The following is a 25,400-nucleotide window of genomic DNA, read 5'->3' on the forward strand; positions in this document are numbered from 1 at the left end:
CCACTCCTGTAGCTCAGCTAGACAGCCATTAGGGTTGCTATTGGGTTATCAGTGCCCGGAGCAAAGGACAAGTACAGTTGTGTATCATCTGCATAGCAGTGGTAGACCAGGCCATGGCGCCTGATTATTTCGCCCAATGGGAGCATGTATACTGCAAAAAGCATGGGGGATAGTATAGGTTGAACTCGATGGACAATTGTCTTTTTTCAACCTTAGTTACTATGTTACTATGTTAAACCTTGGAGAAAGGTAAAGTGGATGGATATAAAGTACCAACCAATCAGCTCCTGTCATTTTTCAAACACAGCCTGTAACATGGCAGTTAGGAGTTGATTGGCTGGTACTTTATCTCTGCCCACTTTATCTCTCTCAAGGGTTTTGTAAATAGATTCCTGAGTTTGCAAAATGTCAGCTAGTTGATACTCTCTCCACTTTGTCTCTCTCCAAGGTTTAATAAATCTTCCCCTCAGTCTGACTTTGAGATTGATGTTGCCAGTTATCTGCCTGTCCTGACTTTGGTTGTGGATTATTCTCTTGTAAACTGGTGCTATAGCTTTTCTGCAATTCCTAGCCTGATATTTACCTCGCCTACTGTGTTCCTGAATTACTGTACACCATTTTTTACATTTGTAGCTTTCTAGGTCTGGAACTCTGGACGTCTTAATTTAAGGAAAGGAGGTTGTTGTAGGCGAAGAACCAGCTAGATTCATCACTGGAGTTAAGAGTAGGCTCATATGTGATCCGTGGACTGTTATCTACTGCCCAGGTCCATTAATGAAGGAATGTATGGAAATGCATGAGTGAGATTTCAGCCAGCCTCCATTACACATTGTCTCAGATTTCTATAAACATCCTAGTGATATTTGGTGGACCCCCTCATTCGAAGTAAAGCATTCGTTACCCCTACTAACAAGAAATAAAGACACGGAGACTTGAATTTGGCAGAAAAATTGCTAGCTATTTATTTGACCCTAACCATCGCAAACCTGTAAATGAAAACTTAGTTAAGATACCGATTCAGCCGGTATATGGTGGCAGAAAAAAGAACGGCTGTATTAAACTAACGCTAACCTTAAAAAGCTAAAATTCGAAACCATCCTAGTTTAACTACAAACTATCAAAATCGGTAATAGGTGACAACTCAAACCCCACAGTGACTACCCACCCTGATGGGTGCCCTGCCGCTGCCTCCCGGACGGGTGGTCGAGCGGCCAATAAGTCGATGGAGGTGAGTGCACCTAAACCACACCAAACTGTAAATCACTACAGCTTACCATAAAACAACAAACTGCCGTTCTTTTCCGCCAACAGCGAAAGACTCCTTCCCAGAGTCTTTGCACCGCCACCATAACCTCACCCTAACTCCTGCAACACTAGGAACAGATCCTCCAGGAAAAACATCATCCCCTTATTGGATAGATGCACACCATCAGGCCGAAAAAGGTGACTGTCTCGGAACCGAATCCTAGGGTGGCGAACTACTTTGCCTCCGTGGGCCAGCACCCACTTCGCCACCGCCCCATTCACCTTCTTTCTGGCCTCATCAATCAGGCGACCATCCGCCACACCTCGCCAACTCAACCTTGGCACCATCAAGGAGAAGACCAATACACAATTGGTCCATGCTGCGGCCACACTTGCCAGATCCTGTATCATGGCCCACCGCAACCCCAAAGATGTCCTCTTCCCCAGGTCGTTGCCACCTAGATGGACAACCAGCACCCTAGGGACCCCATGCTTGCTGGCCTGACTGACTAGTCTACACCTCAGGTCTTTCCACATCATCCCTCGCCAACCAAGCCAACGAACTCCTTGAGCCCTAGGAAACATTTGAGCCCCATCCGAGGCCAGAAACTTGGCGGCCCAATACACATAAGAGTGGCCAACCACCCAAATAGCCAAGTCATCTTCAAACCAACCTGAAGAGGAGGAAAAGGGGGTAGAATTGGTTACTAATTATCTATACCAGTGTTTATTAAATGCATTAACCTGAAGGATCTGCCAAAAAAAAAAAATTTTAGTTTTAGTTTATTGCAGAAGTCACGGCCTAGCCGATCTGCACAAGCTTCTAGCCAATTTGAAGCGAACATAAACACCCAAATGGGAAAATTCAAATTAAAATAAGAAATTAAATGGGTGGGGGGGGGAGGGGGGTTATAAAATGGGAAAAACATGTAAGAACTCAGCTGGAGGTGAAAGCGTAAAACCTGCTGAGGGACTTAGATTAGAACTGATCAGCCGAATTGTGGATTAGAATTCAGTCTGTCAAGTCAGGCAAAAATCGCAAAAGAACTCCAGACCCCCGCTGCCGGCTCATGCCAGCAGCGGCGAGTGGCTAATCCCTGAGTAGGATAAAAACGGGAAAACAAACAAACGCACAACACAAGAACTTACTGAACTGTAACAACATGATTATAACAACTATAATTGAACAAAAACCACGCGCAAGCCAACATCTCATGGGACGGGACGAATATAACGTCTGTAACTTGACGACTTCCATCGCCCCACCGCCTGGATCTCAGCCATGGAAAATCCCGCCGACGCAGCCGACGTCGCAGCCCCGATGCGGAAGGAATGTGTCCCGAAAGCAGCGGGTGGAAGGCCCAAGCTCGCCAGACAACGACCCAGCATCCAACGAAATTGATATTTCGTCACCGGCAGCCCGTCATAATGCAGCAGCCATGACCCCCTCCTGTCGGGCCGTACTGCCTCATATTGCACTGCCAATCTTACTGGGCAAATGCTCTCCTCAAGTGCCGGAACCAAAGTGACCCTTCGACCTCTCCCCACTTGGTCCGTCTTAGAGCGCCGCAATCTGCAAAGCAAGGACCTCTCACCCACCACCACGTCCCCGACAAGCATGCCCGAATCTGCTCGCTTAGAAGGCGCTACCAATTCCGAAACCCTAAAGGCCCCGTGGTAAGCCATGGAGAACGCCAAACTAAACAACAGCGACTCAAACATGGACGACGCGATACATCTAACTGCCCTGATGACAGCCGGCAGCAACGCCGCATCAATGGGCCGCCTCTTGTCAGGCGGCATCGGCGCTATGCGCGCCCATCCTTTCATCGCCTTCAGCAGAATCCCGCTTTTCGTCACGTCAGGGACACCCTTGATTTTGCTGAAAAACGAAATACCAGCCAAGTACCGGGATACCACCGCTCTGGACATACCCGAAACATACAGCTGCCAAATAAAAGAAAGCATCATCCGATGCCCGCTCTTACCTTGCTGATTTCGTCCTCGAACAAACTCCTCCCACTCGCTCCAAGCTTGTCCGTAAGCCTTCAGCGTGGTTGGCGCGACTGACCGCAACGCTAGACCTTCCAGTCCGGCCCGATCACCTGCCAGATATAACCGGGACAATGAAAACCATGCTCGTCGGCCTCGGGTGCCAACAACCAAAACCTTTCCCACTGCCCTCGTGATAATGCGTCGGCAATTCCGTTCTCCAGACCAGGCACATGTTGCGCGCGGAACCACAGGTTCCTACGTAGGCACGTCACTAGTAACTGTCCCAGCACCCACAGAACCACCAGCGACTTCGCCCTCTGGTTATTTATCGCGTGCACCACGCCCAGATTGTCACATCTAAACAAGATGCTGCGATGAGCCAGCCGATCGCCCCAGACCTCTAGCGCCACCATAATGGGGAAAAGCTCAAGAAGCAAAAGGTCCTTAGTTAAACCCTCGCAATGCCATTCCGCCGGCCATGAAGCCGCGCACCAAGATCCCTCCAGATAGCAACCGAATCCAGAGGCACCCGCTGCGTCGGTGAACAGCTGCAACCTAGCGCTGTCGACCGTTGAGGCCTGCCATATACACACCCCGTTGAAGTCCTCGAGGAACGAGGCCCATACGGCCAAATCCCTCTTAATCTCTGAGGACAGACGCACGAAATGGTGTGGTCTGGCACACCCCGCAGTCGCCCTTTCTAGCTTCCGGCAAAAAACTCTGCCCATTGGTATTACCCGACAAGCAAAGTTCAACATGCCCAGCAAGGACTGCGCCTGCCGCAGTGTGACTTTACGCGACCCCTCGAACCGGGAAATAGCGTCGCGGAGCTTCCCCACCTTGTCCCGAGGCAGTCGACACGATCCCGCCACCGTGTCAATCTCAATCCCCAAAAATGACAAACAGGAGGCCGGTCCCTCTGTTTTATCCTCGGCCACGGGAACGCCGAAGTGGAAAAACAGCTCGGATGCTGAACAGCAAGTCGCCGCACCGTGATGAATTTGCCGGACCCGCACACAGGAAGTCATCGAGGTAATGGGCGACCCCGTGACCCCCTGACGAAGACTCCACGCACCAATGTAGAAACGTGCTAAACCGTTCGAAAAACGAGCATGAAACGGAACATCCCATCGGCAAACATTTGTCGATGAAATACTCCGCTCCTATCCGAAAACCCATAAAACGGAATGAGTCCGGATGTAACGGCAGCAACCGAAAAGCGGACTCAACATCAATCTTAGCCATGAGGGTCCCAGTCCCGTAACTGCGGACCATCTCCAACGCCTCGTCAAACGACTGATACACCACCGAGCAATGCGCCGGCGGTATCGCGTCATTGACCGACGCCCCCGACGGGTAAGAAAGATGCTGAATAAGCCTAAAAGTGCCTGGAGTCTTCTTGGGAACCACCCCCACTGGGGAGATGACCAAGCCTTCCACCGGGGGTGAGGTAAACGGTCCCTCCATCCTGCCCAACCTGACCTCTTTATCCACCTTCTCCCGCAGCACCAGCGGCAAGGCTCGGGCAGACTGGAGGTTCCACTGGGCCCTACACCAGGCAAGCGAAAACCAAAACGAAAACCTGAAAACAAAAATAACGCGTCGGCCCTATTTGGATACCAATCCAACCACTTGCCCATCGTATCCAAATTAATTGGCGTTGGCGCTCTGCGGAGCGCTCCCGCTCGCGGCCGATCTTGGGTAAGTTTGCTTACCCCGGGTACCTTGACGACTACCTTTGAAGCAGGAGGAGGCCGGGTGGGAACCGCCACATTGCAAGCATGAATGTCGAAAACGACACTGCTTGCCAAAGGAACATGCCGCGTTGTTAAATGCGAAGCATTTTCCTTTTGCGGCGGCCTGTCTCCCTGTATAGACGGCTAACCTACCTGGCTTGGCCGACCCGCCGTCCGCGCCGGGCCCTTGGGCGGACGACCCTGCGCAGTGCCCGTCCGCCCCCGCGTTCCGGGGCTCCTTACCCTGTTGCGAAGCCCGAGTGACCTTGAGCCAGACTTCTACGTCCTTGAACCCAAAGTCCATCACCTGTAACCCGTCCTGCTTCTCCCGGAACTCTTCGTCATACCTACGCCATTCAGTGCCCGACGATGTGCGTTGCATATCATGTACGAGATGCAGATATCGAATGATATTCATGTGCTCGTCCGGCCTATCTTCTAGGTAACAAGCCGCGAAGACCCAAAAACCGGCCAGCCAGTTGTCGAAGGTACGGAAGGCCTCGGCCCCGATGCCCTTCTTTGCTGCCGCCGACTTAAAGTCCTTCTTCGCGTACTTTGTCAAGACGAACACATCGACGTAGTCCCCCCTGCGAATCTTCCTACGGCAGCTGTCCCTCAGCCCCCGCATCACGGCAGTGTACTCGCAGCGGACTACCCCGGGCAGGTCGCGTCGCTTCTTGGCCCTGCGAGCGTCCTCGCTAAGCCGCCTACGCCTCTTAAGCCTCTCCTGCTGCCCCGCCGCCCTCTTGGCGAATTTCGTTGCGCGTTTCTTTGCCCTAGTCGTACTACTAACTTCGGACGCTTGCGACGACAGAGAAGAAGAAAAGGAAGAAGAGGAAAAGGAAGAGCTGCGGGAACTTGAGCGCGTGCAAGAGCCCGACCCCGACTGCTCCACCTCACCTGATGCCGTCGACTGCTCAGACCCGGAATCCTCTGGCGTGGCGACACCGACATCCTCATCTTCGGTCCCCGTCATCTCCACGTCTCCGCGCTCACCTGCAGAAGAAAGAGGAGCAGAGGACCCAGACAGCAGTCGCGGCGCGCGCCTAGCACCCCGGGGGGCAGGCGTTCCCTCTAAACGCCCCCAATCATCCCGCCCGGGCTGCTGATGGAGTTGCAACGCGGCCACTCCTAGCTCCCGGCAGGCGCGAGCAACCCGCTGGGCTGCCGACATTGCTCGCATCCCGGAACCGCCAGCCGCCGCCGGCGCGCCGGAACTGTTTGCCAGCTCTGGGGCCGCGGCCAGCGGCCCCAGCGCCGCCACAACCGTGGCCAGGGCCGACGCCAGAGTTCCGGGAGGGTCAGGACCACCCCAAAACGCGGCGCTGTCCCCCGCGGGTTCCCGGGCCGGCGTCGGCGCGTGCCGATCCGCCCGGCGCCCAAAAGGTGCCACACGGGGCCCCACTGTCCGGCGCCCAGATCGGCCCGGCGGGGAACCGCCAGCGCCCCTGAGATCCCGCGGCCCGGTCTCCACCCATCACTTCTCTCCTCCTGCCCCTGCACTTCGGGGCCAGCGCCGCCATGACTCCCCTCCTCCCTGCGGGCACCCACCCCCCGCAGGCCGGAGCTACCTACGCCTACTGGGAGGGCCCCGCGTCGAGAGTGCTCTCTTGTATGCACATCCCCGCTGTCACTTAAATGCTCCCTGCTTCTCCTCCTCCCCCCCCGCCCCTCGCCGGGCTCCGGCTGTAGGGGAGAGGTCTGGGGAGACAAGGAGGCCTGCGGCGCCGCTGCGCGCACTCGTGCGCGAGCGACGCCGCCTGAGGCGATTGCGGGCGTGCGCGCACGGCGTGCGCGCACGGCGTGCGCGCGTCCCACTGCTTCCCGCCCGTGACCTCCCGGCCGAAACTCCTTGATCTACTGCCGGGCGAGGCCCCGCGACGGGCCTCGCTCGGCCAACCACCGCCTCCCGCCCGGCTTCCCCCCCCCGCCTGGCACCTCCACTCGGCCTCGGCAAGGGGGGAGTATTCGGAGCCGAGTGCGTCTCCACGGACGGGCGCCCGGTGCGGCGGCCTGCGAGCGCCCGCGGGCACCCGACACGGATGTTTCCTCCGCTGCGCTCGGAGGTGAGGGCTGCTGCCCTACCACCTCCGGGCGACCTAACAGGACCTCTGGCCTACCCCGCCGCCCGCGCCCGGCCGGCAAAGCCGCCCTGGCCTCAAGCGGCAAGGCTGACCTGGTCCACCGGCCCGAGTATCTTTCCAAGCCTGTGGAGGCCCCAGGGGACGGGGCCCCGTCCCCCAGGCCAGCCACCTCGTCCACGGGTCCAGCCCCACCGCCAGACACGCGGTACCGAGCTGGGGTCCCGGCGGAACGACGAGGGCGGGAAGCCATGATGAAGGTTTCAAAATGGGAATGCAGGAAGCGAAATTGCAATAAAAGATGGGGGAGACTCTGCTATGCAGCACTCACCCACTCACAAAGGCAATTCACCAACAAGAGAGGCAAAATGGCCCAGCCTTCCCTATATATATTAACCCTCCCCTTTTCCAAAGGCTGTACTTTCCTCACAACTAGGTCCACCCCTCACAAGATGTTTAACTCATTCCTTTCCTATGTAGTCAATTCTCTCTCCTTTGGACAACAATGAAATAGAAAGGTAGTGGGGGGGTCATAAATGAGTTGAATAACACAGAACTTGGTGGCAAACTCTCATTTATACTCTAAAGGGGAAAAAATCATGTTGTAAACGTATTAGCTAAAATATTGGGGCACGAGCACCCCACCTTTCTTAGGGTCAGTACATTTCCACATAAATCCTGATTGCCAGCTGTAGGCACACATTACAGTAAGCGTTGCCTTGAAAACTTTACAAAGAGATTTTTGTTTTGTGCAGGACATTGCTATTTGCCATATCAGCACACCTGGCAGGTGACCAAAGCAATTGACTGCACTGTTTGACTTTCTTTTTCAGTTTAGTTTCTGGGAGAGGAACGCAGAGAAGAGAAGTTTTCAGGATCAGAACTTATAAAAATACTAAAATATAGATTGAATATAGAGATGAATAGACAATAAAAGGGCTTCTCTTATAAATTAAAAATATTATTAAGACTAGAGATGTGCGGCGGGCACTTTTCGTGGTTTTTGGTTTTGTTCTGGTTCCATGCTCGTGTTTTGGATCTGGATTGGTTTTGCCAAAACCACCCTTTTGGGTTTTGGATTTGGATCTGGATGATTTTTGAAAAAAACATAAAAACAGCTAAAATCACAGAATTTGGGTGTAAATGTGATCCTATGGTATTATTAATCTCAATAACATTCATTTCCACCCATTTCCAGTCTATTCTGAACACCTCACAATATTGTTTTTAGGCCAAAAGATTGCACCGAGGTGGATGGATGACTAAGCTAAGCAACATAAGTGTGCGGCACAAATACCTGGCCCCTCTAGGAGTGGCACTGCAGTTGCAGACGGGATGGCACTTACAAAAACTAGGCCCCAAACTGCACATCATGCAAAGAAGTAAAAGAGGGGCAATGAGGTAGCTGTATGACTAAGCTAAGCGACCCAAGTGTGCGGCACTAACACCTGGCCCATCTAGGAGTGGCATTGCAGTCCCACTGCACTAATGGTGGATGCCGGATGCACGTTTAACACCAGAATAGTTGTTATGGCCTCAGTAATCCGCTTTGCAACACGTTGACTGCTGTCATATGTTATCTTCCTCGCAAAGGACTGTTGGACAGTTAATTGCTAAGTTGAAGTAGTACAAGTGGTCTTCCGACTTCCCCTCTGGGATGACGGTGGACTCCCAGCAGCAGCAGCAGTAGGAGGAAGTGGTTCTTGATCTTTCTCTATTTTATCCTCCAAATTTTTGTTCTCCATTATTTTTCTGGAGTTATATAACAAAATGCAGCACAGGAGAGCGTTCCTCTACACCACACAGGGCAATCCCTGTAAAAATTATTTGGATTAAATATTAATAACTCCTTTATTTTGAGTAAATAATATAGAGGACAGCACCACTGAGCTTATATGGCAGCACCACTGTGCTGGACTTATACGGCAGTACCACTGGACTTATACGGCAGTATCACTGGACTTATATGGCAGTACCACTGGACTTATAAGGCAGTATCACTGCACTGGATTTATACGCCAGTACCACAGGATTTATTCGGCAGTACCACTGGACATATATGGCAGTACCACTGGACATATACGGCAGTATCACTGGAATGGATTTATACACCAGCAGCACTGGATTTATACGGCAGTACCACTGGACATATACAGCACTATCAATGGACTTATACGGGAGTATCACTGTACTGGATTTATACGGCAGTACCACTGGATTTATACGACAGTACCACTGGACATATACGGCAGTATCACTGGAATTATATGGCAGTACCACTGGACATATACGGCAGTATCACTGGACTGGATTTATACGGCAGTACCACTGGACATATACGGCAGTATCACTGGAATTATATGGCAGTACCATTGGACATATACGGCAGTATCACTGGACTGGATTTATACGGCAGTACCACTGGACATATACGCACTGGATTTATATGGCAGTATCACTGGACTGGATTTATACGGCAGTACCACTGGATTTATACGTCAGTATCACTGGAATTATATGGCAGTGTCACTGGACTGGATTTATACGCCAGAACCACTGGACATATACAACAGTACAACTGGACATATACGGCAGTATCACTGGACATATACGGCAGTATCACTGGACTTATACGGCAGTACCACTGGATTTATACAGCAGCACAGGGACACCACCACTGGACTGATGCAGGACAACATAGCACAACTGCAATGGACTGGACTTATACAGCAGCACTGGACATATGGCAGCAGAGGACACCACCACTGTGACTGGACTGAGGCATGATATGGCAGTACCACTGGACAAATACGGCAGTATCACTGGACTGGATTTATATGGCAGTATCACTGGATTTATACGGCAGTATCACTGGATTTATACGGCAGTACCACTGGATTTATACGGCAGTACCACTGGACATATATGGCAGTATCAGTGGACTTATACGGCAGTATCACTGGACTGGATTTATAGGCCAGTACTACTAGATTTATATGGCAGTACCACTGGACATATACGTCAGTATCACTGGAATTATACAGCAATGTCACTGGACTGGATTTGTATGCCAGTACCACTGGATATATAAGACAGTACCACTGGACATATACGGCAGTATCACTGGACTTATATGGCAGTACCACTGGACTTATACAGCAGCACATGGACACCACCACTGGACTGATGCAGGACAACATAGCACAACTGCAATGGACTTGACTTATACAGCAGCACTGGACATATGGCAGCAGAGGACACCACCACTGTGACTGGACTGATGCAGCACAAGACACTACACCACTGGACTGATGCAGCATAACACAGCACCACTGGACTGGAATTATACAGTAGCACTGGACATATGGCAGCAGAGGACACCACCACTGTGACTGGACTGATGCATGATATGGCATTACCACTGGACAAATACGGCAGTATCACTGGACTGGATTTATATGGCAGTACCACTGCCCCTAGCAGCATGTGTGCATTGTCCTCCTGAAAGCGTTGACACTCACCGTAGTATCAGAATGCACCGCATCTGTTGGTATGTATAACAAGGGCAGCAGTAAATGAGAATCATCCTACATTTGAAAGAGACTCCTCCACCTCCTCTTGTCCCCCCTGTGACATCAAGGAGGTCAAAATTGCGGAGGGGACGGTGGATGTGTGGCTGGCTTGGGAAAGTTAGCTGGTTTGAGGAGGAGATTGGATAGTGGGGGAAGGGTGGGTGGATGGGGGTGGGGGTTGATGATAACGGGAAGGGTGGCTGGTTTGATGAGGAGGGGATTGAGGAGGATAGAAAGTGAAGGAGGGGTAGGTGGATGGGGTCTGCGGTTGCGGATAGCCGGAATGGTAGCTGGGATGCGGAGGAGGATGGGTACTGGAGGAAGAGTAGTTGGGTGGTGAACTGCAGGCATGGCCGGACTGTTGGGGGGGTGGGCCGCGGCGGCTGCGTGACGTCTAACGCAGCCGCTGCGGCCACTGGCAGCGACATTCAACTCCCGGCCAGCCGCAGGAGCTGCGCTGCCCGGGAGTTACTCCACAAATACTAAAGCATCGCCGCTGTGCGATGCTTTTGTATTTGTGCGGGGGGGCGGACTGACATGCGGGGCGGACTAGCCCTGTGCTGGGTGTCCCCACGCTTGTCAGGGAAGATGATCGTAGCTGTGCTAAATTTAGCACAGCTACGATCAACTCGGATTGACCCCATTAGTTATTAGTCTCCAGACCATGGCAGGCGCCATGTTTCCGGAGACCTGCACAGGCACAATGCCAGAGCCTACTACGCAGTGGAGAGAAGGGGGCCCGTGTGCAGACTCTGGGTAAACGCCCCTGACTCCATGAATACGTAACAGAGACACAGGATTCATCTAAAGGGAATCCCTGATTAGCTGGCAAACAGTATGTGCCACCTTCAAATCAAGAAAGGTGACATCCACAGGAGCTTGTTGGTACCATAGCTGGTAAAGCTGCACCTGCTCTGATATGGCAACGTTCACAAATGAGCACCATACCCTCTGGATACTGCTGTCAGCATTCTGACCATCGGGATACTGAGCACCGGGATATTAACTACATACCGCTGTGAATTATTAGTACTTGCAACTGGGAGATTCAGCAGTAGGTGGGACTTTAGAACGTTGTGCAATCAGTTGATATAAAGCATTTTTGTCGCTTGGTTATGAAAACCTTTACTTCTGCCCTGCATATTGCACTTGCCAAAGTAAATGTTATTTTGATTAGAGATGTGCACTTGAAATTTTTTGGGTTTTGTGTTTTGGTTTTGGGTTCGGTTCCGCGGCCGTGTTTTGGGTTCGACCGCGTTTTGGCAAAACCTCACCGAATTTTTTTTGTCGGATTCGGGTGTGTTTTGGATTCGGGTGTTTTTTTCAAAAAACACTAAAAAACAGCTTAAATCATAGAATTTGGGGGTCATTTTGATCCCAAAGTATTATTAACCTCAAAAACCATAATTTCCACTAATTTTCAGTCTATTCTGAACACCTCACACCTCACAATATTATTTTTAGTCCTAAAATTTGCACCGAGGTCGCTGGATGACTAAGCTAAGCGACCCTAGTGGCCGACACAAACACCTGGCCCATCTAGGAGTGGCACTGCAGTGTCACGCAGGATGGCCCTTCCAAAAAACACTCCCCAAACAGCACATGACGCAAAGAAAAAAAGAGGCGCAATGAGGTAGCTGTGTGAGTAAGCTAAGCGACCCTAGTGGCCGACACAAACACCTGGCCCATCTAGGAGTGGCACTGCAGTGTCACGCAGGATGGCCCTTCCAAAAAACACTCCCCAAACAGCACATGACACAAAGAAAAAAAGAGGCGCAATGAGGTAGCTGTGTGAGTAAGATAAGCGACCCTAGTGGCCGACACAAACACCTGGCCCATCTAGGAGTGGCACTGCAGTGTCACGCAGGATGGCCCTTCAAAAAAATACTCCCCAAACAGCACATGACGCAAAGAAAAATGAAAGAAAAAAGAGGTGCAAGATGGAATTGTCCTTGGGCCCTCCCACCCACCCTTATGTTGTATAAACAGGACATGCACACTTTAACCAACCCATCATTTCAGTGACAGGGTCTGCCACACGACTGTGACTGAAATGACGGGTTGGTTTGGACCCCCACCAAAAAAGAAGCAATTAATCTTTGAAGCTGAACCACTAGCCATGAACATAGGCCAGGGCCTCAGCCGTTCCTTGCCACTCCGTGTGGTAAATGGCATATTGGCAAGTTTACGCTTCTCCTCCGACAATTTTATTTTAGATTTTTTAGTCCTTTTTTTACTGATATTTGGTGTTTTGGATTTTACATGCTCTGTACTATGACATTGGGCATCGGCCTTGGCAGACGACGTTGCTGGCATTTCATCGTCTCGGCCATGACTAGTGGCAGCAGCTTCAGCACGAGGTGGAAGTCGATCTTGATCTTTCCCTATTTTTGGAACCTCAACATTTTTGTTCTCCATATTTTAATAGGCACAACTAAAAGGCACCTCAGGTAAACAATGGAGATGGATGGATACTAGTATACTTATGGATGGACGAGCGACTGCCGACACAGAGGTAGCTACAGCCGTGGACTACCGTACTGTGTCTGCTGCTAATATAGACTGGATGATAATGAGATAAAATTAAAATATATATATATCACACTAGTACTGCAGCCGGACAGGTATATATTATGTAATGACGGACCTGCTGGACACTGTCTGTCAGACTCAGCACTGCAGACTCCTAAAGTAAGCTACTAGTATCAAGAAGATAGAAAAAAAAAATAAACCACGGGTAGGTGGTATACAATTATGGATGGACGAGCGACTGCCGACACAGAGGTAGCTACAGCCGTGGACTACCGTACTGTGTCTGCTGCTAATATAGACTGGATGATAATGAGATAAAATTAAAATATATATATATATATATCACACTAGTACTGCAGCCGGACAGGTATATATTATGTAATGACGGACCTGCTGGACACTGTCTGTCAGCACTGCAGACTCCTAAAGTAAGCTACTAGTATCAAGAAGATAGAAAGAAAAAAAAAACCACGGGTAGGTGGTATACAATTATGGATGGACGAGCGACTGCCGACACAGAGGTAGCTACAGCCGTGGACTACCGTACTGTGTCTGCTGCTAATATAGACTGGATGATATAATGAGATAAAATTAAAATATATATATATATCACACTAGTACTGCAGCCGGACAGGTATATATTATGTAATGACGGACCTGCTGGACACTGTCTGTCAGACTCAGCACTGCAGACTCCTAAAGTAAGCTACTAGTATCAAGAAGATAGAAGAAAAAAAACCACGGGTAGGTGGTATACAATTATGGATGGACGAGCGACTGCCGACACAGAGGTAGCTACAGCCGTGGACTACCGTACTGTGTCTGCTGCTAATATAGACTGGATGATAATGAGATAAAATTAAAATATATATATATCACACTAGTACTGCAGCCGGACAGGTATATATTATGTAATGACGGACCTGCTGGACACTGTCTGCAGAATGCGTTTATAAAAACACCACACGACGAGTGTTTAACTTTTTCAGGCAGACAATCACAATATACCGGTGGTCAGTAGACAATCACAATACTGGTGATCAGTGGTCACTGGTCAGTCACACTGGCAGTGGCACTCTGGCAGCAAAAGTGTGCACTGTACTTAAAATATGTACTCCTGCTATAACTGCTCCCCAGTCTCCCCCACAATTAAGCTGTGTGAGCAGTGAGCACTCAGCACAGTCAGATAATGATATACAGTATTACATATGATGCAGCACACTGGGCTGAGCACAGATATGGTATGTGACTGTGTCACACTGTGTATCGTTTTTTATCAGGCAGAGAACGGATTAATTAAACTGGTGGTCACTGGTCACACTATCAGCAGCAAGTAGTACTCCTCCTAATAATATGCTCCCCAAAATTTGTGTCTCTCTCTAGTACTCTAGTCTAAACGGAGAGGACGCCAGCCACGTCCTCTCCCTATCAATCTCAATGCTCGTGTGAAAATGGCGGCGACGCGCGGCTCCTTATATAGAATCCGAGTCTCGCGATAGAATACGAGCCTCGCGAGAATCCGACAGCGGGATGATGACGTTCGGGCGCGCTCGGGTTAACCGAGCAAGGCGGGAAGATCCGAGTCGCTCGACCCCGTGTAAAAAAACCTGAAGTTCGGGCGGGTTCGGATTCCGAGGAACCGAACCCGCTCATCTCTAATTTTGATGTTATAAATAGTTTTTTACTTTAGAAGGCATCTTCTGAGTGTGAAAACATAGTATGCATTGTATTCCCTTCAGCAGAAACAGGACAATAAAAGTTCATGTTTAACTCCTATAACCAGGGCGTTTTAAGAGAGAAGAGGGCCCACGTGCAAGTTCCATGCGAGTAGACTCGCACAGGGGCAAACGCAGGATTTGCAAAGGGGGGTTTCCAGATATGTGTGTATATATATATATATATATATATATATATACACACACACACACACACACTGTGATGCGTGTGGTACTTGGCGGACTTGGAGGCAGTTGTGGTGCTTGGTCCCTTGTACGTGTCTCATGGTGGACCCCCGTCGTCAGGGACAGCATTGTCGACGGTGGTCCACCCCGGGGCAATAGAAATCTGCTGAGTGCCACCTTGCACTGCACTGTGGACGACATTTTTATATATACATATATATATCATATATAAATATATCATTACAAATTTGGAAACCCCAACTTCGTGAATGAAAAAAATAAAATAAAAAATTATATATATATATATATATATATATACACACACATATTATACACGCACAGTTGCACAAATACATAAAGAAATCAACTGCACCTGAAGCTGGACGAGTGCCTTCCGCTCCAGAGTGCAGTTTATCCAACTGGCCGCCACCCCTGCAAGTTTGCCTGTAGCTCCCCTTGGCTGTCCGCTGCTGCTGAGTGCCTGCCCGCAGCTCCCCTCGGCAGGCCACTGCTGCTGAGTACTGTCCTGCAGCTCCCGTCGGCCGCTTGGCTGCCTTCCGCTGCCCGCTGCTGCCTGTATCTCCTATGCTGTGGAAAGCATAGAGAGCTGCCGTCAGCTCCAATCTTGGCGGCAGCGGTAGGGATGGCCGCTGCGGTCACTGTAGAGAGACGGAGACAGAGCTGTCTCTGTCTCAAAAAAAAAAAAAAATACACTTGGCCCATCAGGGGGGGTTTATGGGTACTCGGAAACCCCTCCTGCGTGCGCCACTGTCGCACCTTGTTCCCGAGGACATCTCTATCGCACATGGGCAAATCACTGGAGAAATGGTCATGCTGGCCATTTTCCCATTGATTTATGTCTGCAGCACCGGCCGCCGTGGGACTCCAGAGGGTTAAGTATAATTATATCGGTGCTGGGTGTGCAGTGTTGGCCCCCCAAACCTAGGGGCCCATGTGTACCGCACACCTTGCACCCATTATAGCTACACCTATGCCTATAACCTATATATTATGATTTGGTGTAAGGGTAGGGCCACACATAGCCAAGTGGGTCCTGTTCAGCGGGACCCGCTTGGCCGCAAGGAAACTGCATATGGGCACCCATACATGTGCGGCAGACCAGCTGCTGCCAGATCCAACCGTTGGGCCGGATGACAGGACAGTGGATTTCAATGTGAACACATACATTTCAATATATCCTGTGTGTCACTGGCCAGATCCTGTTCTGCAGGATCCCACAGAATAGGATCCATGTGCACACAGAACCCCCCTCCCAGCCAAGCGGGACCCGCCTTGCCGCTATGTGTGGCCGTAGCCTAAGACAACATATACTGTAGTTATGCCTTCCTGTTATTGCCAATGGCGATGTTGGTTGAAAGAATTAATACATAGTATTATAAAGGGACAGTTTAAATAAGGAGAGGGCCCATATGAAGGATCTGTGCAGGCTCCCTCCTCTCTGGCACCACACGATGGCCCAAATGTATTAAGCCTTAAAAAGTGATGAAGTGGAGATGGATAAAGAGCGATAAATGACCAGCCAACCAGCTTCCTAACTGCCATGTAACAGGCTGTGTTTGAAAAATGACAGGAAGCGGATTGGCTGTCAATTTATCCATCTCCACTTTATCACTTTTTAAGGATTAATACATTTGGGCCTAGTGCAGCAGAGGCTTTGTGCCAGAGTCTATTAAACATGCACAGGTCTTCAGGAACATGGCACAAGCACCATGTTTCCGGAAACTTCTCTACTGCACATGTGCAAATCACCGGGAAAATGTCTGTTGCACCATGGGGGTCATTCCGAGTTGATCGCTAGCTGAAAATGTTCGCTGTGGTGCGATTAAGCAAAAAAAACGGCACTTCTGCGCATGCATATGTGGCGTGGTGTGCACGCGCAACGTACTTTCACAATGGCCGATGTATTTTTACACAAGGTCTAGTGAAGCTTTTCAGTCGCATTGCTGACCGCAGAGTGATTGACATGAAGTGGGCGTTTCTGGGTGGCAACTGACCATTTTCAGGGAGTGTTCAAAAAAACGCAGGCGTGCCAGGAAAAACGTAGGCGTGGCTGGCCGAACGCAGGGCGTGTTTGTGACGTCAAATCCGGAACTGAATGGGCTGAAGTAATCGCAAGCGCTGAGAGGTCTGAAGCTACTAAGAAACTGCACAATTTTTTTTGGGCGTTTTGCGATGCAATCATTCGCACTTCTGCTAAGCTAAGATACACTCCCAGAGGGCGGCGGCTTAGCGTTTGCACGGCTGCTAAAAACTGCTAGCGAGCGATCAACTCAAAATGACCCCCATGTTCCCAGTGATTTCTGCTGTTCTGCAGCACCGGGCGATGCGGGAGACAACAGAAAGGTAAGTATAATTATGTGGGTACAGGGTGTGTGGTGTGGGACCCCGTGGACTTAGGTGCCTGTGTGCACCACACATCGTGCACCAATTATAGATACACCAATAGTATTATGGGTGATTAGGTTGAAAAAGAGAATACCGTTCTGACCCCATACCGAAAATATTGCTAAATCCCCATGACATGTTATCTTATTAGTGTCCCTAGCACTGTATTTTCTATTTTCTTAGAATAATATCAAATTATTTCCTGAATGCATCTACAGCATCAGACAATATCAGTACTTGTGGAAGTACATTTCAGAGTTTCACAGCTCTTACTGTAAAGAACACTTTTTGTGTTGTCTTAAGTTTTCCATTGATTAAGGGATCTATTTATGCAGCAGTGATAACCCGGTTTTCTGGCATATTTGCAGGCTAAACGGCCTATCCACACTTTCCTATTTAGCAACAGCGCCACTACAGGGACATCGCTGATTCTTCTTGGGATACTGATATTTTTGCATACCTACCACAGTTTCCTACGAGCACCATACTGTGCAGGCATAGCACAGTGTGTACAGGTTTCTATGGAATCGGATGGTTAAACCTTTAAAATCAAATGTAAACAAGATTCGCCCACCCAATCCCAGAGCGTTATTATAAGTCATTTATCGGCTAATGCTCCTGAATCGGCACTCCATACACACCTATTCAGTCATCAGCCTGTTCTTTCGATATTCAAAGAGTGGCCAGATAATTGTATACGTAATACAACCAGTGAAATTGTGTTTGAGGGCAGGTATATAAGCCCAAGGTTTTTGTCCTATGAGTTTAAAACCCTAGGAATGTGGCTTGGTAAGAGCTATTTCAGCTTCTGTAAAAGCCAGATAAGGGTTTCAGGGGCTATGGATGGAGAGTGAGGAAGGGTTCCATCCATTAGGCCCAGTCCGAATCTTTAGGGCCTTAGCCTCAGAAAAGGCTAATCAGTGCTTACACCTGCATGGGCATGGTATAAGCTTGTCAGCCTGGATAGGAATGCTTTCATTGCGTGGGGAGCAAACTGCTGGATTGCGGAGAGAGACACCATTACTACCTGAAGTGAGTGATGTATTGATATGCTGTTTTGATGAGTTGGACAGTAAGTCCTAATCGTACATAGAGAGGGAAACGTTATGTCTAGTCAGAGCTGGACAGACTAGGATTTATATTTGTTTTATTTTTACTTTTGCTGCAAATAAAAATAGCTGAGGATATTTGCACCAAATACCCTGGACTGGTGTGTCACTATTTGGGCTGCTGTAAGAAAGTGCACCCATCTACGCCAGGAGACGTCATACTTACCCCGATCTGTTCATAGTGTGTAACCCCCAGGGCCGTCTTAATAGCAGTGTAGGCCCTTGGGTACAGCAGTGCTCTGTGCCCATTACCCATCCTCCAGCAGTAGGGGTAGGGGGTGCTATCAGCGGCAGCTTTGATGTCCCGCTGGTGGTAGGGGGTGTTCTATCTTGCACTCAGCATGTAGGTCCTGGAGCAGTAATATCTGCTAATTACTCCTTTACTGCACTGATAGGGCGAGAGGGAGAACACTAAACTGTTGAAGGGGGCATTGTGCTAAATGAAGTGGCCCTGGTGCATGACTTTCTGGGTGGTAGGGGGTGTTTAATACGTAGGGGTGGGGTGGATAGTGGAGTGGGCTTAATATTCAGCATTTGCTGATGGGAGGGCAGCTTGCTTGACTGCAGATATCTCCAGTTCCTGGACATAGATTTCTTAGCTTTGAATAGTATAGAATACTAGAGAGTCCCACCTTTCAGAATTTACTGGGGACTTGGGGATCAGAGGTCAGGATCCAGGATAATCCACCAACGAAATTATAAAACTGCAAACCAGATATGTGGAGCTGGAGCAGGGGCCAGCTGCTTGAAGGCTGATATCTCTGGTTCTGAGAATAGTAGTGACAAGCTGCCAGTGTCCACTGAAAGGGGAGAGTTCCAGCTTTTGAAGTATACCCTCATAAAAACTCTAAGTCAGACAGAATCCGAAATATTTTGCTGGGAAGAGCAATTAACAGGCTTGGATGGGGACTACTGCTTAGAAGTCAGATATCTTCAGTTCCCCAGGGCCAATTTAAAAAATCTGGTATCCCTGGAAAGAGGGGACCCTCAGCTATCAGCCTAGGGCCCTTATACTCCTGGGGCCCTTGGGCAAGTGCTCATTGAGCCCATATGAAAAGACGGGCCTGGTACCCCCCTTAAGTCAACACTGAATTAGCGTCATCTGAAAGAGTTATCGTAGCCATATCAGCCTATGGAAGTGCAATACTCGGGTTGGGTTTGTGTGACCAACGGTCAAGAGATTGCCAGACACCATACCGATGCCGGGATCCCGGCTTCGAGATGGCGGGCCGAATGCAACGAAGCCCCCCTGCGCTCGCCACACGTTCTATTCTTACTCTATGGGTGTCGTGGACACCCAGGAGTCAGAATAGTCCCTGTTGGTCAGCATGCCGACTGGCAGGCTATAGAGTGTGCGGGATCCCGGCATCAGTATTGTGACTTGCGGTCTCCCGACTGTTGGTCACATAACCGCATTCCCAATACTCAGAAAATAACTTTGTGCAGGCAATGAAAAAGCAGTGAAAATCCTTTAGTACATGCAGTACTGAGAAGACATATGTACAGGGGATTTTCACTGTCTTTAATTTTTTACGTTTTTCTCACGTTAGTACATAGACCCCAAAGTCTGTTCATTCTAAAACCTCATAATGTCATGCCTTAGATTGAATTCATTCTGGATATAAAGCAAGGATTTTAAATTATTTATAGCGACTAAAGGCCAGGGTCTCAGAAAGAACATTTTGAGTTTGGGTTACGGGGAAGGGGTTCTCCAAGGAGTGTAATGTAATGGCGGGATTGTGGGAACATAAAAAGGTGTAAGTGGGGGGAGGTGGAATTTGTCCTGAAGCTGGGAAAAAGGAAAAGGAGAAGGTTTGCTTGGTCAAAGACATCATTTTCTGTTGCAAGCCTACATTTTGTAGGCCATGTTTTATAGAGAAAGGGGAAAGCTGGGTTACCCCATAAGGGTATGTAAGGGGTGGAGTAATGGTTGCTTTGCAAATGTTTATTGATATTCAGCCAGGCCTTGTTCCAGAAATGGACATTATTGCAAAAGAGTAGGCCGGGGGAACTTTGGTGTAGGGGTATGGAGCAGGGCCTTCTCTACATCTTTTTTTAATAAAGTAATTTTTATTCAATAGTCTGGAGATTTAAGGTACAGACATTGCATATCATAATCATATCTCAAACATTACATCCATTCATGTTGAATCAAAGCCATGTTTTACACATATCCTACATCAATAGGATTTCAGAATATTTTCAATAAAGATGTATACTAGGATTTCCCAATGTTCAGACTCTCATGATCTACGAAGTCCGCAACCATCTATATTAGTCTTCATTAATTTTTATATTTAAACCCGCAACCTAAACTATAAGAAAATAACAAACAACTAAAGAAAGGGCAAGGGAGGCAATTTAAGAAGGAGAGTTAGATTCAGGGCTCCACTAGTCATACACATAAGTAAGTAAGAGGGCTTGCAGGGCCCAGCCGTCATCATCTCAGTACACATCAGGCGCATTAGGTTATTGACAAGCTTGCACTTCAGTGTCTACTATATTTGGGGAACAAGACGAGAGTGGGGGGAATCTAGCCATGGAGACCAAACTCTTTCAAACTTAGCTGATGCACTTTGCTTCATGTAAACATATCTTTCCTTAATTATAGTGTCATTAATTAAGGCCTTAAGTGCAGATATTAACGGTCCTTTGGGGGCCATCCACATTCTTGCAATGCAAACCTTAGCCAAGGCACATACATTTAGAGCATAGAGACCCCTTGAAACTGACCCAGGAGCAAGGCACCCCATTCCCAAGATACAGAATTGTGGGGTAAGCAGTCCGCCAGGCACTCCCGTACTCTCCAGAATTGACCCGACCCCCGACCAGAACACCCTCAACCTCGGGCAATCCCACACCAGATGCCAGAATGTTCCCACCGCCCCCCCACACTTAGGACAGAGATTAGATCTGCCCGTCCCGAACGTAGCCAGCCTAGCTGGAGTCATATATGTTCTGTGTAAGATGAAGAATTGAATCTGCTGATATCTAAGGGACTTGGTAACCTTAGCAGGGTATTCTAAAGCGAGGGCCCAGTCCTCCTCATTTATTAGACCCAAATCCTCCTCCCACCTTCCACGGAGACGCGTCAAAGGGTCCGTATGGAGCTTGGTAAGAAGATATCCATACGCAAGTGAGACCATCTTAGCCTGACCCAAAGTGGTCACAAATGTCTTGATGGGAAATGGGAGGATTCGCGGAGGTGATTCAGCAAATTGGGTCTGGAGGGCATGCCGAAGCTGGAGGTATCTGAAGAAGTAGGAATTGGGTAGGTCAAACTCATCCCTCAGTTGTTGAAAGGATTTTAATGTATTATCTAGATAAAGTTGAGAGACAGATATCACCGATCTAGGGGCCCACACCTCCCGCCCCTCAAGTGCATGCAGTTCAGGGAGCCAGTCAGAGTACCACAAGGGGGTATCCGGGTCTAGGTCGTCATATCTCAAAAGGTCTCTCAGGGCCCGCCAAATCTTTAGGGCCTGAAAAATGATAGGGGGAAGAAATCTAGCTATGCTCCCACTTAGTAACACCTGCATAGGAGAGAGGTAGGGAAAGTAACAACGGATAAACTCACAATGCAAAGAGTCAGTCCCCGAGTTTTGTGCCCATATAGTGATATGAGTCAGCTGAGCAGCGAAGTAATATATCTGAAAGTTAGGTAGAGCCAGGCCGCCGTCAGATCTCTGTCTGGTAAGGGTATTTAGCTGTATCCTAGGTCTTTTATTAGCCCAGATCAGTGAGGACAGAACGCTATTCAATTTTCTAAAGAATATTGGATAGATATACACCGGGGATTGGAGAATAATATACAGGAGTTTGGGGAGTATAATCATTTTAATGAGATTAACCCTGCCAGAGACCGTTAGTGGAAGCTTACACCAAGTCTTAGATTTGCCCATGACCCACTGAGTGGTCGGATCTAGATTCAGGGGGACAAAATCAGAAGGGTCATTAGTTATTTGGATTCCAAGGTACTTAAATTGTACCGTCCAACTCAAAGGCAGGGGGATTCTGGAAACAGTAGGAGGGGGGCCTATAACTGGCATAATGTATGATTTAGGCCAGTTAATTCTAAGGCCCGAATGATCTCCAAAGCCTTCTATCACACTCAGCAGGCTGGGCATTGACCTGGTGTAATCCTGCAAAAACATCAACATGTCATCGGCATATAGAGCTATCCTATCCTCACGTGAACCTGTACATATTCCCACAATATCCGGGTGCGATCTAATCAAGCATGCCAGGGGCTCGATGGCCAAGGCAAACAGCGTAGGGGACAGGGGGCAACCCTGCCTAGTGCCTCGGGTCAATTGAAAAGATGGGGACACATAACCGTTCACCAAGATCCTGGCAGTCGGATGTTGATACAATAGTTTAATCCATTTTATATAATTGGGTCCAAATCCCATACGAGCCAACACCTCCCATAAATAAGCCCACTCAATGCTGTCAAAGGCCTTGGCCGCGTCCAACGAGACCACAGCCGAGTCAGAGGGGGATTCATGCGGGAGCTGTAAAATGGTATATAGTCTACGTAAATTGATAGACGTGGACTTTCCTGGCATGAAGCCGGTCTGGTCCGGATGAATTAGGGAGGTTATCACTGAGTTGAGCCGTATTGCCAATATCTTTGCCAGGATCTTGGCATCGGTGGGAATCAGGGAAATCGGTCTATAGGAGTCCAGAGATTTAGGGTCTTTACCGGGTTTTGGAATCACTATTATAATTGCCTCTGACATGGAGGGGGGGAGATCGTTACTGGCAAATATATCTAAGTACAGGGCATGCAGCTTGGGGCCAAAAAAATCAATATGATTCTTGTATACCTCGGAGGGGATTCCGTCACATCCCGGAGCCTTGCCATTAGGGGACATACCAATGGCCGCAGTCACCTCCTCCAACGTCAAAGGTGCCTCCAGCAGCTCTCGGGCCTCAGAGGAGAGCGCGGGCAGCGGAACACCCCCCATGTAGCATGACAGATCTGAAGCAGAGCGCTGCAACTGTGAATTATAAACCTCAGAGAAGTAAGAACGGAATAACAGCGCAATGTCCGGTGTGGTGTCGACAAGAGAGCCATCCGCTCCGGACATTTGGGTGATTGTGGTCCCAGGACGATCGTAATGTATAAGACGGGCCAGGAGGCCTCCCGTTCTATCAGCCTGCATATATATATTAGTAGCTTTAAAAAGAAGGGAGCGAGAGTTTCTATCAGACAGGTGGGCCAACCAAACTGACTGAGCCATCAGCCATCTTGTCTTTGTCGCGGGGGCGCTGTCAGATAGATATTGGGACTCTAGGTCCCTAGCATCTTTTTCAAGGGCCTGTTCTCTCTCCCTAGAGGCCATTTTATGAGCCGCTATTCGTCCAATATATGATCCTCTCAAGAACGCCTTAAACGAGTCCCAAACTACTGTACCCGGGGCAGACCCTACATTGTCGCCAAAGTACCCCTCCCATTGAGTCTCCAAGTCACCGCAGTTCCCCAGCTGGGTCAGCCAAGAGGGGTGCAATTTCCAATAGGAGTGCCCCCTCTGACTTTCCACAGCAAGAGTCATCATCAGAGGGGAGTGGTCGGAAACCCCTCGAGCCTCGTAGTGAACGTCAATTATCCTAGGGACGAGGGTGGGGGACACCAGCATCAGGTCAATTCTGGAGAAGGAGCCATGAGTGCTGGAGAAGCAGGAGAACTGACGAGCCGCGGGATGACGAAGTCGCCACACATCTACCCATTGCAAACTATTCAAAAAATCCGCAAACTTGGTAGGACCACCTCCCACCAGCGCAGCCTGTGGGGAGTGCCATCGGTCCATAGACAGATCCAGGACGTTATTAAAATCCCCCAAGCAAATCACTGGGGTATTAGGGGAGGGAGCTATGAAGGACGCAGCTTGTTGCAGCACATTATATGAGAACGGAGGGGGGACATACACTGCTAAGATGTAATATGGCTGGGAGTTCAGCTTACACTCTATAAATACATATCTTCCATACGGGTCAGTTTTAATCGATATCAACTCGAACTGCACTGTCTTTTTAATCAGAACGGAGACACCTCTAGAAAAGGAGGAGTGGGAGGCATGATATGCCCAGCCCACCCAGGCCCGTCGTAAGGACAGTAACCTATGTCCCTCCAAGTGGGTCTCACTGAGGCATGCAATATCCGGGTCATATTTCTTAATCATATTAAGTATCAAAGAACGTTTGACGTTGTTATTCAGACCTCGAACATTCCATGCCAGAATTTTCAGATTAATCATGACCCCCTATATGCTCTAAACACCTTCCGGATGGACCTCTCCCAGAATACATTTTGAGTATAAGCATTATCAACACCCACAAAACATGACGTATATGAGCCCTGCATTGTAAGCCATAGCATCTGAATATAAAACATCCTTGCCTCAGTAAATACTTGAATAAGAAAAATAACAAACTAAAGAAAAAAATAAAACCCCAAAAACAGCAAAGGGAGGCGCAACTAGCAGCTTCCCAATTAACCTTTCCCACCCCGTATACCACCCCGAACTTCGGCATACTTATATCCCGAACAATCAAGCTAACTACCAAGCGCTAGGAAGGCTAGATTCTTAGCTGAACCTCCAACCTTCTCTGACCAATGCCGCTTGGCCGTGCAAGTCTTGAGCCACCAATGCAAAGAGGGGGGGCTCCCCGAACCATGATCAAGCCTCCGGCAGACCAGGTCCCGGGCTGCTTTCATAGGAGATCAGTCCGGAGCCAGTTGCCGAGCACCCGGTGCAAATCTGTCCAGCCACTGGGCCGCCTCTCTAGGGGAGTTGAAAAACTTGGTCTCCCCATCCGC

This window comes from Pseudophryne corroboree, chromosome 2 (assembly GCF_028390025.1).
Source record: "Pseudophryne corroboree isolate aPseCor3 chromosome 2, aPseCor3.hap2, whole genome shotgun sequence".
Lineage (NCBI taxonomy): Eukaryota > Metazoa > Chordata > Amphibia > Anura > Myobatrachidae > Pseudophryne > Pseudophryne corroboree.